Consider the following 6,000-nt stretch of genomic DNA (forward strand, 5'->3'; position numbering starts at 1 on the left):
AGATCAATATAGGCTCTTAAGATAATAATAATAAGACAATGCACTGGATGAGTTTATAAAAATATAATAATACTTACATTTTAGCGGTATTATTACTTTTGTGACGTTAGCATTAACAATGTGTGTATGAATAAAAATGGGAATTTACATACAGAGAACCCCAACATCGTCATGGTTCGGCACGCATTTCTAATCAACTGGCAGGTAAACAAGTTAACTTGCGGAGAGCTCGTTAACTTGGGGAGTTTATCTATCTGCCATAACATGCTTATCATTCTTATGGCAAATGAATCAACAAACACATGCCCCAAAGGTTGCTGGTTTAAAGTATCCCAGTGATAATGTATACATTGTAGGAGTACCCCTGACATCAGTTTCACCGATCGACGTGAAATTAGGTAAATGCGTCTACACGTAAAAAAGTACCTAAGCTTGAGATTTGGTAAGTCAGACATTTTGAGGCCCAATCAGAAGTGCGTCTCCCATTAACAGATGGGCGACACTAAATGGTCAAGCTTTTTTTTTTGCCCTTTTTGTCTAATGTGGGCATCAAAGTTTGATGCGGGTGTCCATTTCAATTAAAGCACCAGAGCCAGTGAGTTCAAATAACCCACACTGTACGACTTCAAGCCACATTCCAGAAACTTGCATGTTAGCTTCATTGATGATTCTTAATCATCCATTAATGCGAATGTGAGCATGACCGTCTTGTTTGTTTATATTTGCCCCGCGATTGGCATGGTTATGGGTCCAGGGTATGTCCCACCTCTTGCCCAACGTCCGCTGAGATAAGCTCCAGCAAAACAGTGATCCAAATTAAATTAGCGTAAAAGAAATAGCAGGAATGATGGATATAACAAGTATGTTTTCCCACCAAATCCTTTTTTATGTAAACTGAATAATGGCTGAACAGTATACTTCTCATTTCAAATTCAATTTGTTGTGAAAATAAATATGAACCGGGGGTGGGGTTACAAAACACAATGATGAGGTGTTTATATATGTATATGAGTCTAGATAAATTTAAAAAATGAGCTTAGCATAGATGGGTCGTTTCAAGATGCCATTTTGTAACAGCAGAATATTTTTCGAGACGTGCAGGTTTACCTAATGTTACAGTCAGTCCCAAATATGAATATCGACGCACATTCATCCCTCAAAAAAAGGAGAAATCAAGGTCACATTTCCACAGTAAGATGCAGCTCTCAACCTTCGTTTGATTTAAAGTGTGTCACATTCGAACAGACGGCAAAGTTAAGCCTATTGCAAAGGCGGCGTGACATAATTCATGCAGATTTGATGCAAGCGCTTGCTACTTCTGCACCTTCATTTGCCAGAAAAAAACAGACGATTTGTTGACGCGGGAGAGCACTTTGAAAGGATTTTGAGGCAGGACAGCAAGCGTGGGGTCATCATATGATCCACCTGTACACACGAGAAGGCGGGGTGCCTTTCCTCACAAAGTTCAAACACCACTGCATCATTTTAGCTTGTCTGTCACGCATATGCTGCAGAGGACCACCGACCAAAAAGTGTCCTCTTGTCATCCGTGGAAGTAAAACAAGTCAAAGTTCAACATCGATTGCAGACGTAGATGGCGGACAATTTCTTTTCTCGTTCATCCAGTAAAATCAAGAGAGAGAAGAAGGTTATTGTTTTTTTTAACCCACCTTTCTGTTGTCTTGTTGTGAATCCCTTCTCTGCTGGAAGTTTGACTGGGTTTACTCCCGATCCTCGGAGGAGGAGTCGCGCTGAGAGAGAGGATGCTTGCGCTGTGCGCGTGTGTGTGCGTGAATGTAAGTGTGTGCGGGAGAGAGATGGAGAATGTGTTTGTATATGAGAGAGAGGGTGAGAAAGAGAGAGAGTGAGAAAGAGGGAGGGAAAAAAACAGACGTGGTGAGCTGAAGCCCACTGCCAAAGGATGCTTCAGTCTCCTAGCAACAACAATCGATCTTTGCGCGGAGACATTTTTATTGGATAAAAAGAAAACTTAGCCATTCCAACACCCCCACCGCCGCCATCCTTCTATGCACACGTTTACCACTCGGATCAACAACAGCCAGCAGAGACAGAGCGAAGGAGTAAGGAGATTTCTATTTCATCTTCAACCACCTGTCCATTGGGAGTCCAGAAAAATGAAAAAACAAACAAACACACACACACAAAAAAATATATATATACACGTATTTATATGCAGCAATGCAGCAAATCCGTAGAATCATCATCAACCTATGATGCCATGCTCCTCCCACATTGGGCTGTCGAAGAGACCTGCTTCTGATTTGCCAATTGCCTTGTAGTAGTTGCACAAAGTATGAATTTTGCTCTCAAAATGGTTGCTTTGAACCAACAGGGCCAACGTTCTGTTGGATTTGGAGGATGAATACAGGAGACTTTTTTATGCATGATGTCATGTTAGACATATCCACCAAGTTTCTTGTCAATTGGACATGGCCACTAATTTAGGTGCAGATTGCTAACACTTCTGAGGGGCTTATTTGTTGAATATGTTTTGAGTGAGTTGCGGTAAGGACTGCTGGAAAAAAAAAAAAAACGGTGAGTTTTCAGGCATGTTGAGGTCCCAAAAGGGCCCCTATTTAAGGTGCCAGCGAACATGTGAACATTCAGACCTATTATCTCTCCAGATGACCAAGCAAAGCGATCTTGTAAACAAGTCCAAAGCCTAAAGTGAGAGGAGCGCGCACGCGCAACAATCTGTGAGCTCAAACTTGTTTGGATGACGCCGTGCTCATTAGAATGCAAGTATGCATGTCTGCAGTGCCTATTGAACAGAAAATCCTCTTCATGCATGATTGAGTCACAAAGCCCCCTCACTCAGCTCAAACACACACGGTCTGTGGAGAGGCCTGATTTCTCCATTGTAAAGTTAGCGGAGTGCACAGAGATACACCGTCTCAGTGTTTTTTGATTGCGGCCAACGGTCAAAGATGCACATTTTTATCACTTACGTGTCTGATTACAAGTACTGACAGGATGGACAGGTTGGAGTCCATGGCAAATTTGCGGAAAATATGAATTAGGTTTTGGATATTGAGCTGGCAATTTGCATCACATCACACCAGACGTAAGCCTGTTTCATGCAGAGATCACGCCCGTAATATTATGACTTTTCTTGTAACATTACAATGCTCTGCTTGTAACACTTAATTTTATTTGTATATTTATATTGCTATTTTTTTTAAAACACATACTTCTTCATAGTAATGGCATTTTTAGGGGCAGATGAAATGCATTAATAGCATTTAAATTCATTTCAAAAAGAAAAATTGAATTTGTTGTATACATTTATGTACCATTGTATGAATGAATATATTGAGTTACGGACTCGGATATCAATAAATGAAGCTTACAGCCTCCATTAATAATTTTTTTTGTAAAGTGTTTTTGCTAAGAAAATACTTGCTCTCTATTATAATGTACGTCATAAAAACACAGTATTGGCAATTACATAAAATGTAAAGATTGAAATCATTGCGGCCTCATTTTTACCTTGTGCTGCTCCTTCTAGTGTGCGTACCTTTGCCACCTGGATCCAGTAAATACAGACATACGGATACCATACATGAAGATGGGCACAAGTTACTTATTTGTAAGCCCGGAAAAATATTTGCCTTTGAGTGGTGTTAAAATATCTGTCTACATGTGTCGCTCTACAGTTTTTGTTCAAATATCCATTGCTTAAAGCGGCCCCTTGCAACAAAGATCATGTCTACGATGTTTTGCGTTCATTCTGCATTAAGTTCAAAAACCTTCGATAAGACAACGTAAGATATATTGATTTTTGTTTGATATTTAGTTTGACAGTAAACATTGACTGGGAGTGGCATTAAACAGCAAAATGATTTGTTCTCTATCTGCCGAATCAAGTCACTTGCCATCCATCCATCCATCCATCCATCCATCCATCCATCCATCCATCCATCCATCCATCCATCCATCCATCCATCCATCCATCCATCCATCCATCCATCCATCCATCCATCCATCCATCTAAAAATAAAATACAAAGCCCTCAGATTTTATTGTAGCCATAAAACTTTAAACTCTCTCTCCTGCAAAAGACCAAAATTGAGGCCGCCTAATCTAGGTCTCAGTACCTCAGAGGAGTTATTGATAAGTATACCTACGTGTATAGTCAAAGTCAAAAGTCAAAGTCAAAGTCAGCTTTATTGTCAATCCCTTCATATGTCAAGACACACAAAGAAACCGAAATTCCGTTTCCACCATCCCACGGTGACGAGACATACAAGTAGGCGATAGTATTGATTTATGATGCCATTTTTTTGTCTTTGCCTCTTTTGTGCTACCACATTGTGCAGGGAAAATGTGCATGTGATCAGACAGTGATTGATCACTTAAGTGACTGGGGAGGACTATGTGCATTTACTACACACTTCTGTGACTCAGATGTGTGCAGGCACATATGCACAGACAATCTCACACTCGCACAGTGTCAGTCACAGCTTTTCCCCAACCACATCCCAGAGCAAGCAAGCGAGATGCTGGCCGCTCTAATAAGGGCCCCATTGTCTGCATGGCATCCATATATGGAGTGAGCCCCAGAAAGCCAGCTTTGTCCAATAAGGGTCCCTCAGCAAGGGGGCTTTGTGCCCGATACTTCCCCACAGACAGACAGGCAAAAAATAAAAAGATGGAAAGAAACGAAAAGAAAGAAAGACAATAATGCAGGAAGCTGTATAGATGATAGTCAATAAAAATGGACCATTTGTAGACCACATGGCACCTCTGAGTGAATGTGTGTGTGTGTGTGTGTGTGAGAGACTGTGTGTGTATGGGAATGTTGTGTTTCGCCTCATCGCCAGTTCATGCAGCAGGGAGTAGGTCCACCGGGTCCATACGCTTCCTTCTCCTATTCCCTGCAGATGGTTTGCGTCCGTGCGCTAATAGCATTAGCAGCGCTTCATTTCACACGCCCCTCATCTCCATCCTCAGTGATGGATGTCGCGCGCGCGTGCACACACACACGCACACGCACACACACACACACACACACACACACGAACACATTCACGACACACACTTGAAAGTTTAAGACCTTCTGATGTGGCCGAGTGGACTAAAGTTCTCCCAATAGTCATTAAAAGACTGAACAAATGCAACTTAACTGGACAATTATACTGAGCAAGCTGAACAAATAATCGGCGACTTCCTATCTTGTATTTTTATGTTGTATTTCAGTTGATTGTATTATATGGTGGTACTGTGCGTCATATTATTTTGGGCTGTGTGGGCCTCCAAACACAGTCATATAATTAACTTGTGCACACCGGCATGGGTAACACACTTCGTAGGAAATGCACTGACCTGTCTACTGTTCATCTGCTCATTTTATTCATTTTCACTCGAGGAAACAAACACAAAACTGCACAAGTGTCACAAAGCCAATGTTATTTCTGGAGATAAAAACAGATATATTAACACCCCTCCAACACACACGCACGCACCCCAAAATCTAGTGTACAGTGTGTGATTTGTGGTCTCTTCAGCGCTTTTTGACGACCAGCACAATTCATTAGTAATTGACCACAGCAGCCTCGCTCATGAAACATTAACAGGCTTGTGGTGAATAATTGATTAATAATATGAGGCTGTCTGCACCCGCCACCATTCTGACAATAAGAGCAGCAGCGGAAAGTAGCGGCCACACACGCACGCAAGTACATGCACACAAAGTACGTGCTGGCTTAATTTTGGCCTTGAATATGCTCATAATCATCTACATAAAATTTTGTTTCAGCTTTTATGCAATCATTTACTTCCATGGATGTTTATAATTGTCAAATTGAAATCCAACCATTTAGAGACACCGATAAAAATATTCGTAAACTATCATTTTCAACGCATAGGCGTGCAAGACAGTATTGGCCAGCTTATCAGTGAAATACATGTTTGTAAACCACTGTAATGACACATGGATCCCTGTAGATGAGGGTGTTGCAGAACTTTGGACTTTTGATG

The 6,000-nt window shown here is 41.2% G+C and overlaps 1 protein-coding gene across 1 annotated transcript in view; it reads right to left on the reverse strand.

Moving 5' to 3' along the window:
- Positions 1–1,851, reverse strand: part of grm3 (glutamate receptor, metabotropic 3) — a 28,282-nt gene extending 26,431 nt beyond the window's left edge. The window contains exon 1 of the mRNA XM_037253962.1: positions 1,671–1,851. The gene's annotated coding sequence lies outside the window, so the exon portion shown is untranslated. The remainder of the gene's footprint in view (positions 1–1,670) is intronic.
- Positions 1,852–6,000: the final 4,149 nt, after the last annotated feature.

This window comes from Syngnathus acus, chromosome 6 (genome assembly GCF_901709675.1).
Source record: "Syngnathus acus chromosome 6, fSynAcu1.2, whole genome shotgun sequence".
Classification (NCBI taxonomy): Eukaryota; Metazoa; Chordata; class Actinopteri; order Syngnathiformes; family Syngnathidae; genus Syngnathus; species Syngnathus acus.